The sequence below is a fragment of the Trifolium pratense genome, linkage group LG4 (genome assembly GCF_020283565.1).
Source record: "Trifolium pratense cultivar HEN17-A07 linkage group LG4, ARS_RC_1.1, whole genome shotgun sequence".
NCBI classification, from domain to species: domain Eukaryota; kingdom Viridiplantae; phylum Streptophyta; class Magnoliopsida; order Fabales; family Fabaceae; genus Trifolium; species Trifolium pratense.
In genome coordinates, this window is record NC_060062.1 from 22,660,767 (window position 1) to 22,675,703 (window position 14,937).

Consider the following 14,937-nt stretch of genomic DNA (forward strand, 5'->3'; position numbering starts at 1 on the left):
ACTTCTTCCTTGTCTCCCTTTCTTCGTTAGAATTGAGTATTGCAAATCTTGCAATAGGCTTGTGGATGTTGGGGATTAACCCAAAACAAAGAGCACTGAAGGATGAAAGATGAATGAAGAATGAATTTAGAATAAGCAGAAATTGAATAAAGGAAAAGTAAAAATCTTATTCTTCCACAAAGGGCCTTGATTGTTTATATACAATAGGTGGTTACTTCAAAATGCAAGTAACTGCATAACTACCTAGGACAAACAAAACGTAACTGAATTACAACTGTACAAACTAACTAACTAACTGCTAATTGAAAGCTAACAAAACAGAACGCGTATCAGAACTTGAAACAGAGCTTCAGAGCCTCCTATGCTTCAGAGCCTGTATCAGCTTCAGAGGCAGAGAGGTTCAGAGGTTATGTTGCTTCAGACTCTGAAGTGCTGGTTCAGAGGTTATACTGCTTCAGAGCTTGAATTACCAATCAAACCAATACTCCTCCTTAAGACAAGCTATCGAAGCATACAATCCCTATTTCCCTCCTGAGCTTGAGGAACTGATCTCTCTTCACAGCCTTAGTCATTATATCAGCTTGTTGATTGTCAGTGGAACAATACTCCAAGCTTAACTTTCCTTTGTTGACTTGGTCCCTAAGGAAGTGAAATCTTGTCTCAATGTGTTTACTTTTACCATGACTAACAGGATTTTTAGCCAAGTTAATTGCTGATTTGTTGTCAATCTTCAGCATTACCGTGATGTTGTCAATGATCTTCATTTCATTGAGAAGTGATTGTAGCCAATTAGCTTGACAAGCAGCCAAGGATCCTGCAACGTATTCTGCTTCACAGCTAGAGAGAGCAATCACTGACTGCTTCTTAGAACACCATGAGACTGGTGCATTTTGGAATTTAAACAGATAACCACTTGTACTCCTCCTGTCTACTTTGTCTCCACACCAATCAGCATCAGAGAATCCATTTAATTCAAGTTTCACACTATCTTTTGAATATGGAAATAACACACCATAGTGTATTGTACCATTGATGTATCTGAGTATCCTCTTGGCAGCCAGTAGATGAGGCTTCAGTGGTTTGCTCATAAACCTGCTTACATAGCCAACTGCATAGCTAATATCAGGTCTAGTTTGACACAAGTACCTTAGTGAACCAATCAATTGTCTGAATATAGTAGAGTCCACAGTATCACTATTTTCATCTATTTCCAGCTTAAGTCTTGTGTCTGCAGGTGTGACTGATGAATTGCAATCAAGCATTTCAAACTTTCTCAGAATCTCAGTAGCATATTTTGCTTGATGCAGTATCACCCCCTTTGCAGTATATAACAGCTCCATTCCTAAGAAATAGGTGAGCTTTCCCAAATCGGTCATTTCAAATTCACTCTTCATCTGTGATTTGAAATCTTCAATCTCTGCTAGTGAGCTACCAGTCACTAACAAGTCATCAACATACAAACATATGATTAACATATGCTTGTTATCAATGTGTTTAACATACACACCATATTCCACACTACATTTCACAAATCCTTGTACAACAAAGAATTGGTCAATTCTCTTGTTCCAAGCTCTTGGAGCTTGTTTCAGACCATACAAGGCTTTGTTCAGTTTCAGCACTTTATCTTCTTTACCTTTCAATTCAAAACCAGGTGGTTGCTTGACATATACATCTTCTTCCAATGGTCCATTTAAGAATGCTGACTTTACATCTAAATGGAATAAAGGCCATCTTCTGCTACAAGCTAGTGCAATAACCAGCCTTATAGTTTCATGCCTTGCCACAGGAGAGAATACTTCATCATAGTCTAGGCCTTGCTTTTGCAGAAAACCTTTGGCCACAAGTCTTGCCTTGTACTTGACTACTTGGCCCTCAGGATTTTGCTTCACTTTGTACACCCACTTCACATCAATTGCTCTTTTCTCTGAAGGTAGCTTACACAGGTCCCATGTCTTATTTTTTTCAATTGACTTCAGCTCATCAATCATTGCTTCTAACCACACTTTACTCTTTAGTGCACTCTTGACATCTAAAGGTTCAGTGTCTGCAAGCATAGCATAATGCACAATGTCACCCTCATTGTCTACAGCATTATCTGGAACCATTTCACAATCTGCTAACCTTCTTGGAATCTGAGTAACTCTGTGAGGTCTTGGTGTCGGATGAACTCTATCATCATCATCACTTGAGGTGTGCATATCTTCTTCATGATTAGTACCTTGATTTGGATTAACAAAAGTAACTGGTTCATCTATGTTGCTTAATCCATCATCTAAGTCCACTTCACAAGTTTTCTTAGATACAGATTTCTGTTTCCAATCCCAGCTTTCATTCTCAAGTACTTTCACATCTCTGCTGATCTCTATCTTGTCTGATGTGGGATTATACAGTCTATATGCACCAGTTCTATGATATCCAACAAATATCACAGGTTCACTTTTGTCATCTAGTTTTTCTCTCTTTGCATCTGGCACATGCTTATAACTCAAGGAACCAAACACCTTTAAGTGTTTCACAGATGGAATTGAACCACTCCATATAGCTTCTGGCACTTTGTCTAAGCATTTGGTAGGACATCTGTTTAGGATATATACTGCAGTAGAAACTGCCTCACCCCAAAATCTATGTGGCAAACCCTTCTGCTTTACCATGCTTCTAGCCATATCCAGGATAGTTCTATTCCTTCTCTCAGCAAGACCATTGTGTTGAGGAGTGTATGGTGCTGTAATTTCATGAATTATGCCTTGCTCTTTGCAATAATTCTCAAACTCCTTTGATGTATATTCTCCTCCACCATCAGTTCTCAACACTTTTATTGACTTGTCACTTTGTTTTTCAACCAGTGTTTTAAATTTCTTAAACACTTCAAATGCATCACTTTTAGCCTTTATATGATATAGCCATATCATCCTTGAATACTCATCAACAAATGTGATAAAATATTTGTTTCCACCAGTTGATAACACATCAATTGGTCCACAAATATCAGAATGCACAACATTTAGCACTTCACTAGATCTCATAGGCAATTTACTTTTAAAAGATGATCTAGGATGTTTTCCTAACAAACATACAGTGCATGTATCGACTGGAGGTATAACACTAGGCAGTCCTAACACCATGTTCTTTGAATTAAGCATAGACAAGCTTTTGAAATTCAAATGACCATACCTCTTGTGCCATAAGTCACTGTCTTTACTTTCAGCAGTTGCAACTAAGCATTCAGCTTCAATTGCTTTGATTTGACTCTTGAAGGTTCTATTCCTGCTTTGTGCTGTTTTCAGAATTAATCTGTTCTTTGAATCAAAGAGTTTCAGTGCTTCATCTTCTAGCACTACCCTGAACCCTTTCTCAAGTAACTGACCTACACTCATCAAGTTACATTTCATACCAGGCACATATAGAACTTTCTCAATCACTGCTTTCCTTCCATTATTTCTCTGTATCACTACATTTCCAATGCCTTCAGCTGCAATGGAATTGCTATCTGCTAGCCTGATCTTTGTGTTGAAACACTTGTCAAAATCAGTTAAGATGCTTCTATTCCCTGTCATATGATTTGAGCACCCTGTATCAAAGTACCAAACCATGGAATCTGGTGCTTCATCAGTAATTGTCACCATGAAATTCACATCATCTTCTGATGTTGAATCATCCTGTGCCACATTTGCTTCTTCTCCACTGTTTTGACTTTGGTTCTTCTTAGGAGCCTTACATTCTTTAGCATAGTGACCATATTTGTCACAATTGTAACACTGAATGGTGCTCTTATCCTTCTTTTGATAATTCTTCTTTTTTCCTCCTCCTTCTTTTGAGGATTCAGGCTTGTCTTCAACACTTTCTTTCCCTTTCTTGAACTCTTTCTTTTTCTGCCATTTCTTTTTGTCATCTTGGTACTTTTTGAACTTTACAAACAAAGCTTGCTCATCTTCTTTGCCATGGTTTCTTCCACCATGCTTCATCTCATGAGCCTCAAGTGTGCTCTGCAAGTCTTCAATCTTGATTTCACTTAAGTCTTTTGTTTCTTCAATTGTCACCACAATGTGCTCAAATTTTGAAGTTAAAGTTCTAAGTACCTTTTCCACTGTTTCCTGTTCAGCAAGATTACTTCCACAATTCTTCATCTGATTGGTGAGAGTCACCACTCTTGTGAAGTAATCTGCAATTGTCTCATCATTCTTCATCTCCAGCAGCTCATATTGTCTCTTCAAGGCTTGCAATTTCACTTTCTTGACCTTTGCATCACCACCATAGCTCTTCTGCAAAGTGTCCCAAGCCTCTTTGGACGTTGTGAAATCTGCAATCTTCTCAAATACCTTGGCATCAACACATTGATGAATGAGAAATAGAGCTTTGCTATCTTTCTTCAGTGCTTCTCTGAACGTTGCTCTCTGTTCTGCTGTTGCATTTGCTGGTAATGGATCAAGAACTGTCTTCACTTGTTCATCCACTTCTTGAACAATGAATATCACATTCATCTGTTTGACCCATGTATCCCAGTTCTTTCCATCAAGAATTGGCAAATTCGCATGGAAATTACTCTTCCCAGCCATGATTGAATCACCGCAACCTTTGATTCTCTTTCTTGGTGAAAGATCCGAATCAAGATCCCTTGGATCGTGAAAGCTCTAGATACCACTTTGTTGGGGATTAACCCAAAACAAAGAGCACTGAAGGATGAAAGATGAATGAAGAATGAATTTAGAATAAGCAGAAATTGAATAAAGGAAAAGTAAAAATCTTATTCTTCCACAAAGGGCCTTGATTGTTTATATACAATAGGTGGTTACTTCAAAATGCAAGTAACTGCATAACTACCTAGGACAAACAAAACGTAACTGAATTACAACTGTACAAACTAACTAACTAACTGCTAATTGAAAGCTAACAAAACAGAATGCGTATCAGAACTTGAAACAGAGCTTCAGAGCCTCCTATGCTTCAGAGCCTGTATCAGCTTCAGAGGCAGAGAGGTTCAGAGGTTATGTTGCTTCAGACTCTGAAGTGCTGGTTCAGAGGTTATACTGCTTCAGAGCTTGAATTACCAATCAAACCAATAGTGGACACTGTACTGCTAACATTAAATGTATTAACTCATGGTTTACTCTAGGGTAAGAAGAAGAATTTAATTAAACAAACATGTCAAACGAAATATATATTTATGAGTGTGAAGAAAAAGTTTCTATTTATAGATACAAATTCAAGGTTGATGACAATAATGCAAGTTTCTATTTAGTGAAGTTTAGGTCACACACACTTGACACATTCATTACGCATATAGTATGATATACTATATTCATGTCACACTTATGTTGTGGTCTTGATATATTAGAAGCAAAAAATAAGTAGATAAAAAATGCGAGAGAAGTTGGGGAGAGACATTCCTAATTGGTTTAGAATAAATAAATAACACATAAAGAAATTGTTTTTATTAGAGATCAAACAAAATGGATCAACATTGAATTAGTACAAGTGGTAAATATCTTTCTTAAACAAGAGGTCAGAAGTTCGATCTCTAACTATTGTTTCCTGAGAAAATTTGGTTTAAGAAGAGAATCCGTCTTATGTGCCCCGCAAATTTACGGTAGAAATTTTGTCTATATATTATATATATATTATAGTAATAAAAATAAAAAGAGATCAAACAAAAGGCAGCATAGAGTTAATTAGCTCAAAATTATATTCAGTTTTTTTCAAACCAAATGATACTAGGCCGCTAGATATTCTGTGAGTAGCCCATCCCATTAGAGAGAGAAATATATTAAATCACAATTTTTAAGAATAAAAATTCGATTGAGGACCAAAATTGAGTGATTTTAAAATAGAGGGACCAGTTTTATGAAACGGTAAAAACCGGGGACCAGAACTATAATTAAACCAAATCATAATTATAAACTTCAAAGGCTAACTACTAATAAATTTTCATGAATGTATTATTTTATTTTTGGCTTTCACCACGAGTCTAATCTGGTTTGGGGGTCAGGTCTGACATCAAGTGGTTCTAGCCCCTCCGTCCGCAATTGCGGGGATCGAACTGTGGTCTTCCTATTAAATTCAGCGTCAGTTACCACTGAACCAACTAACTGTTGGTTGAATATATTATTAGCTTGTTTCACGATTTAAATTTGGTTCTACCCTTCTTTTTCATTCTCCAAGAATATGATTCTTTTACATGTTATCTTCTTCTTAATATATTACCCTAGACAACTTAGGTTTAAACGAGCATGCTAGCCCAACAGTGGCCACCGAGCATATCGCAAATCGCAAATCGCAAGAGACGAGAATGCACGCCAAACATAAACATGGTGATTGTACACTTGATCAGTCGACTCTATATATTGATAATTTCTTCCTTGTCTCCCTTACTTCACTAGAATTGGGTATTGCAAATCTTGCAATAGGCTCGTGGCCATTGTTCGGCTAACATTAAATGTATTAACCCATAGTTTACTTTAGGGTAAGAAGAAGAAATTAAACGTCAAAAGAAAGAAATATTATATGGTGTGAAGGAAAAAGGTGGTAGTTATACAGATTTAAGGTTGATGACAATAATGGAAGTTAGAATTAAGATGAATTAGAATTGATGAAGCGGTTAGTGAAAAATAGAGATAGTTAAGCCAAAGTTTTGACACTTATTTTATTTGAAAAAAATAATTTATTAGCTTTATTATAGAGAGTATTATTCATTTTGTATCACAATAAATAATTGAACTTATTTAGTCAAAAAAAAAAATTGAACTTATTTGTACATGTAAAAAAAATTAGGCAATATTGGATTTTGACATCATCACAAAAAAAATCAGTTCACGCCACAATAAGAAAAGGTAGGGATGACAATGGGTAGGGTACTATAGTACCTATCCCCATACATGCAGTTTGAAAAAATATCAGTACCCATCCTCATACCCACGTGGGTAACAATCTTTGTACACATGCCCATACCCTATGGGTATTCAAGTACTCATACATGTACCCGTTACCCGTATTTTTGCTAAAAATAAATCGATCAATTATAAAATATCATATCATTTTAATAAAATTAATAAAATTCAGAGATTTTAGTGTTGACTCATGAAAATTATAAACAAAATTATTACTAATCTCATGCTAAAGTTCATATCCTTATTGACATACTCATATCGTGTTTGCGCTATATTATAAATAAACTTTTTTATTAAAAATGTGCAATAGTTTAATAGTGTTGTATTTTTTAAAAATTGATATACATATATTACTAGGGGTATGCAAAAAATTTGGCTATCCTTAACCAAATTACTAACCAATCCATATCCAATTTTAGTTTGCAAAATCCATTTAAAAAAAAAACCACACCACTCCAATAAAAAAACACCAATTATAAACCATAACCACATTTTGTAATTTGGTTTGGAATTGGTTTGAAAATTCAGGCCCAATCTTCAATTTTTTAAAATTCTTTAATATATAATAAAATAATTAATTAAAAGAGGTGGTGGAGGACCGGTGGTCAACACGGTGGTCAACGCCGGACCACCGGTGGCCGGCACGGCGGTGGGAGGCGGTTTTTTGGTGGACCTCCGGTGACTTTCACGGCGGCAGGCGGTGGTACTCCGGCGGTCGATGGTGGTGCTCCGGTGGCCGGCCACCGGCCACCACCAACCACCCATACTATTTTATTATTATTTTATTTTAAAAATCAGATTTTTAATAATTATTTTAAAAATAATAAAAAAAATAAGTTTTTAATGTTTTTTGTTTTTAAAAATAATTAAAAAAATCAGTTTTTTTTTTAAAAAATAATTAAAAAATCAGTTTTTAATGTTTTTAGTGTTTCAAAAATTTAGTATTTTAATTTTTTTCCTATAATAAATATTAGTTTTTTTTTGTATTTAAAAATCAGATTTTTGAGTTTTAAAAATTATTCTTTTTTAAATAATAAAAAATATTTTTAAAACAATATAAAAAACAAGTTTTCGGCTAAGTAAAAAATAATTTGGGTTTAGAAAAAATACTTTGTGGGTTGATTATAAACCAATTCAATCATAAAATTAATGAAAAATTATGTTTTTAAAATAATTAATAAATCTATTTTTTTAATCAACTAATAAAAAAAATTAGTTTAAGTGAAAAACTTATTTAAAATTGGATCATGTGAATAACTTAAATTTTATTACAAACCGGTTATAAATTGGTTTCGATCCGGTTAATAACCAAATCCAAATTAGTTTTAAAAAATAACCGGTTTGTCATTTAAATGGTTTTGGTTTAGAACCAAAACCATCAATTAGGTGTGGTGTGGTGTGGTTTCCAAACCATGCACACCCCTATATATTACTATATAATAATATAAATAATATAAATAAATATATACTATATGGGTATGGGGCGGGGTGGGTACTAAGGTACCCGTACCCGTTCATTTTTGTGGGTAATTATCCATACCCGTTCCCGTACCCAAAATTTGAGTTTTTATCTTACCCATTGTAGGTATTTTTTGCGGATACCCATTGGGTATGGGTTCAATTGTCATCCCTAAGAAAATGGCAGGAAAAAAAAACAAAGAAATAAAAAATATGAAATGCATGTGGGACATCATACCATATATATATATATATATATATATATATATATATATATATATATATATATATATATATATATATATATATATATATATATATATATATATATATATATATATAGTGAGACGGCTACAAAGGAGCCGCCGCTTGCGATGATCCATATTTAGTGTAGTATCATATAACATAGATCTATATATATAAATCCTAGATAGTTGTGGAATTGCCTATCTAAACCCTAATCCACAAACCAATGAAAACCTTTCATTTAGCCACATCATCCACTTACATCCATTTAATGTGGGGTACTAATTGTAATTATTATTATTATTATTATTATTATTATTATTATTATTATTATTATTATTATTATTATTGTTATTATTATTATTATTGTTTTGGGTTATTATTCATTTTAAATTTTTTTGTTCATTTTATTATTTTGTGTATTTTATTTTATTTTTTTTCAAAAAAGTTAATGTTTTGTTAATGATCTTTTGTTCAATCTTTGTAAATATAAGGAGTTGGTCGATTGTCAGCACTACTTTCTAATGTTGGTAACAAAAAATAGATAAAATAAAATTTACTAATGGTTGTTATGCCCTGTATGATTTTTATCATATTCGATATTTGAGTATGAGTTAAGTTGGTTTATCTTTGCTCCAATAAGTTTCAAATTAATATAAATGTCAAATTCGATAATACAGTAGTTTTTTGGTAAGAGATAATGAAGTAGTTTATCCAACTCAGAATCCTCCAATGAGATTTATAATATAAATAAAAACTTATGTTTGAACATCGATTGTTTTCCATTGTTAATTATATGTTGTCATTTCCATAGTTATTTTGAAGAATGAGTTAAAGATATTGCTAATCAATGTTAATGAAGAATATACCAAAGTAACTTCAAATGTGATGTATAAATAAGTTTTTTAAATGTATAAACATCTATATATATAATTCCTAGATAGTTGTGCAACCATTAATCTAACCCTAATTCACGTCAGCCACTTATATCCAATTAAACCACTCAATAATGTCACATCACTTTTACTTACATCATTGTCATCTCTATACACTTTTTCATATGCCTACATTTATATACCTATAATTTTTCATTATACACTCACTCAACTAATAATAATATTTTTTACTAAATTATACGCACTAATTAATCTTTTATACTATATATTGAATTATAGCGTCCAATTAAGAATCAAATGCACAGTGTATGAGTATGACCACAAACCGTTTTCATAGTGGCATGACAATTTATGGATTACCAACTTATTTTGGTAGATGCAATAGGATCCATTGTAATCTTTTCGAAATGTATAAACACATCTTTAATATTTATCTTATATTTACATCACTTTTTTTATTATTATTATTTTGTTGTTGTTGATGTTGTTATTATAATTTTCATAATACTTATTGTTTCAATTTATACGAATGATTTTTCAAAATTATAATATAAAATACCGCATAACACCTGTGCATCGCACGGGTGTGGGACTAGTAGTGAGGAATGAGGATAAATATATGTTAGATGGGAATTATAAACGTGACCATGACATGAGCGTAGGCGTGACAATATAATCTATATTTGTGGGTATCTATCCGTCCTGTCCCGATTTTGACGAGGAAAAATTGAATTGATTGTATTTGGGTTTATGGTTTTCTCCGATTTTAAAAGATGCGGTGGAAAGGATAATGGGGATATTGATACCCACCCAAAATCAGTCCCGCTTATGTCTTACATTTTACATATCTTAAATTATAAACCCTTAAGTCTTAAATTATATTTATATATTTGTGTTTATTTTATTTTTATAAGATTTGTGTTTATTTTTAGGTTGAAAAATAAAGTTGTTTTTTCTATTTATATTATTTGTTTAAAAAAGTCATTTTGTCGGAACAAAATAGTTTTCAACTTTTACCCGTTTTTTAATAAAATTTATCATAACTCAACCAAGTTCATATGGATACCCGAATCCCGTTGAATATGAGTTTAGGGTTGTTCTAGTGAATACTCAAAGGGGGTTATATTATTAAATATATTAGAATAGAGGAGGGTTATATTGACTCCAAGAGTAAGTTATAAAAGCTACTCCAAATCATGGCCTTTGATTTTAATTTCTATTAATGGCTAAGATTGATTGATCATAAAACACAAAGTGAGACTTATTTTTTTATTGTATTGGAAAATTATCAAAACATACCTTAAATAGAAGAGAATGAATCAATTATAATCATCAATTAAGACTTTTTTTTTTTCAATTTTACAAGTGTACCATTTTTTTTTTGTGGTGTATGCTTTTTTTGTTACAATATTCTCTTTGCTCGTACTTTTCTTTTCTTGTTATTAGTTCAATATTTTTTGTTTTCTTTTCTTACAAATTTGAACAATAGGTTAATTTAATAATTTAATTTCTAATGATTTTGTTGAAGAAACAAACAAGTTTTTAGTAATGGATGTCAATGTTTTTGAAGAGATTCATGTAATATACAAGTAGAAGTGGGAAAGAAAAAAAATAAGGCAGGATCTTGTTTTGACAATTAATGATTATAATTAATTCATTCTCTTCAATTTGAAGAATGTTTTGATAATGTTCATTTTCTAGTGTGATAAAAAAATAAGTCTCACCCAACTAATTATTATGAATCAATCTTAGCCATTAATTGAAATTAAAAACAAAGGTCATGATTTGGAGTAGCTTTTATAACTTACTCTTGGAGTCAATATAACCCTCCTCATTAGAATAATATTACATAAGTTGTCAGAGAATGGACTGGTAAAAAATATGTCGATCCCTTTACAATAAAAACGTGTAGCTATTTATAGGCTGCAAATTTGTTCTCCTCCAAGTTTAATCTCCTAGAACTTCGGCCACCAACGTCTTCTCCAGCGAACCAGCGCAAGAATAGGGGTGGTTATTCTTTCATTCGTCCCCAAGCTATGGAGGTTATGGGGGTGATGATTTCTTCCACGTGAAGTTTAAGCAGTTGACCATTGGGAGAAGAAGATATTTTGGGCGTGATTCATCATTCAAAACTAGTTGGTGCCACGTTGCTTCATCTCGCCACGTCAGGTAGTTTTGACATCTCGCCTACTGGGTCTTCATGGATCACTTTGATTGGGCTTTGTTACTTTTGGACTTATTGGGCCTAACTGATTTATCCCCTAGCTCATTGCCCGGTCCAAGGGTCATACTTTTCATACCCATTAAGAATTGTGACAGGTTTGGAGAAATCCAAATTTTATGTGTTTGAGTTTGGGAGATGTAAGATCTGTCTGCATTATAATGACATGCCTACAAGATTGGGCATGCCTATAATTAAGGAAGGAAATTAAACTGGTTAAGGATAGCTATAGTCATAATTTGAATTGTAGTTTTATTTTATTGAGTTTTTGAAATTATTGAAATTTAAGTTGTCTTTTTGTTTGAAGAGGTCCCAAAATATTTATATTTTAGTTATAATTGTGATTGTGGACCACAATTTACGACCAATATTATTATATGAAAGTTGGAGTGTCATCGTCGTTGTTGTTAAGAGAGTTGATTTTGTTATTGATGATAAATATTTCTTTTTAAATAAATAAGATAAAGAGACTTCTATTTTGTGGTTAGTATTTTTTTAAATAATAGTGAAGTTAGGTCACACACTAAATACACTCATTACACTTATGGGTATGATACTATATTCATATCACACTTATCACTTATGGTCTTGCTATATTAGAAGAAGAAAAAAAGATATAAAAAATGTGATAGATAAAAAAAATGTGGGTCAAGTTTGAGACAAAAATGGTTACTACCCACAAAAGTAGAAATTTTAATTTAGAAGAAAACTACTTTCTTAGTCAAGAATAAATGAAGGTCCTACCAAGAAAGAAGAATAAACGAAGTTGAATTTCTTTTTGTAGAATAAGAAAGTTTGAAATTATCATTGTGTTCACACTTCTATAACTTCCTCTAAATAGTGTAACCCAAAAAGAAAAATTCCTCTAAATAGAATCTATTGGATAAGGGAGAATCATTCCAATATTGAGAGAAAAATTACAATTTTAAAAGACTTTCAAGAGAGCTTAAGAGATATTTAATTAGTGAAATTTTGGAGTGTAATAATTTTTGAGAGATCATAAGTGTTTTTAAACACTTTATGTAAATTTCTTTTTAATAGAAAAAAAATTCTCTTTAATAGAAATTTCTAGATGACGCAGATAAAATTTGTCGATAAAATAAATATTTTTTTTTGTACATGGATAAAATGATATTTTAATTAACAATAAAGTGGTTTGAAGGTGGAGAGCTGAGGGATTGTGGTTTCAACTTTCAACTTTCTATACTAATATTTGTCATTAAAATATAAAAATTAAGGAAACTACTCAAACATGAAAAAAAAAATACACAAAATAATAATGATATCCAAGAGCATCCAAATTGAGAGAGGAGAGCAAAAAATCTTGAACTTGATCTCAAAATCCAATTAAGCTTCCAACCTTAATTTCTAAATCATCAAAAAGAGATTTATATCTACTTATTATATATCGGCTTAAAAAGGGTTCATTAATCTTAACAATTTTATTTTTTTATACAGGATTAATCTTCAAAATTGTTTGAAACATAAAACAACAAAGTAACTAATAGCCTTCCTCCTACACCACCGGCCGCCGTGAAAGTCGTTGGAGGTTCGCCGGAACGCCGCCCGCCGTCGTGAAAGTCGTCGGAGGTCCGCCGGAAACCGCCATCCACCACCGTTCCGACCGGAGCGCCGCCGCGCCGGCCACCGGTGGTCCGGCGTTGACCGCCGGCCCTCCACCACATCTTTAAATTAATTATTTTATTATATAATAAACAATTTAAAAAATTGAAGATTGGGCCTGAATTAGTTATTGGGCCTGAATTTTCAAACCAATTCCAAACTAAATAACAAAATGTGGTTATGGTTTATAATTGGTGTTTTTTTATTGGAGTGGTGTGGTTTTTTTTTTAAATGAATTTTGCAAACTAAGATTGAATATAGATTGATTAGTAATTTGGTTAAGGATAGCCAAATTTTTTGCACACCCCTAATAATGCAAGTAGGAATTAAGATGAATTAGAATTGATGCTCCAAAAAATAGTGGAGATGAAGCAATTAGTGAAAAAGAGAGATTGTTAAGGTAAACTTTTTATACCTAACCATTCTCTCAATCAAATTTTTTGGGTACTCATGAGTCAAGATCGAATCTCTGACTATTTATTCAATTAAAAATCGTTATTACTTGAACTAATTTATGTTCGCGGAATCAACACGAAAAATCAGTTCACCCACACCAAGAGAAGAAAACAGAAAAGAATAAATAAATAAATAAATAAATAGAGAAGATCAAATGCATCGGAAAGACCATAAGAGTTTGATCCCCACAACTGCGATCGGAAAGAGGCTGAAACCATTTGATGCCAGAACTGACCTCCGAATCAGATTCAACTGATGGTGAAAACCAAAAAAAATGCGAGAGAAGTTGGAGAGAGCTGGACATCCTAATTAGTTTAGATTAGAAAATAAATAAGATAGGGTGTGGATAATTTTTTGAATAATTGTTTTTATTAGATATCACACAAAAGGCAAAAAAACTACCATCCTAATTGTTTTTATTACATCTGAAATTTTTTACAAACCAAATGAAATTGGGCTTACAAAGGGCCAACCTATAGACATAGAGTGAAATAAAATTAGGATGGTAGTTTTTTGCCTTTTTAATTGCTCACACTATTAGAAAAAACACATCAAGAAATACTTCCTGATAAAATTTACACTACTATCAAATGATATCTTTCAATAAGATTTGTACTACCGAAAGATATCTCCTGATAGATGGAGGACATAGGGAATTATGATCAATTTAGGGGCGAGAATCAACCATCTAAAATATTCTAATTAAAAAACATCTAACAAAAAATAATTAGGAAGATTTTTCAAAACTCTTATATAATGTGATTCTCCATGTCACTATGTAGTGGGTCACACCACGAGTACGTGATATTGTCTGCTTTGAACCACATGTGAGGTGAGTTCTTACGGTTTTGTTCTTTGCAAAAGACATCTTGTAGCCTTTCGAGCGATATGGAGGGCATGTAGCTTTTGTGAAAGGCACCTCGTGAATATTGTATATAAACTACTTTAGCATCAACAACCAAACGATATGAGACTTTTAGGTATACCGGAACAGTTACCCCCTAGTCGAGGCCAAGGGGTTAGAGGGCAGGTAGTGTCTGCCCCTCCTCACAATTTTAGCCTTTGTAAAAGGCGCATCGTGGGTTGAAAAGTGCGAGTGTTTTATGTAAATTTTCTTTTGCCTAAATTCTCAAATAATGTAAGAAATTTTAAG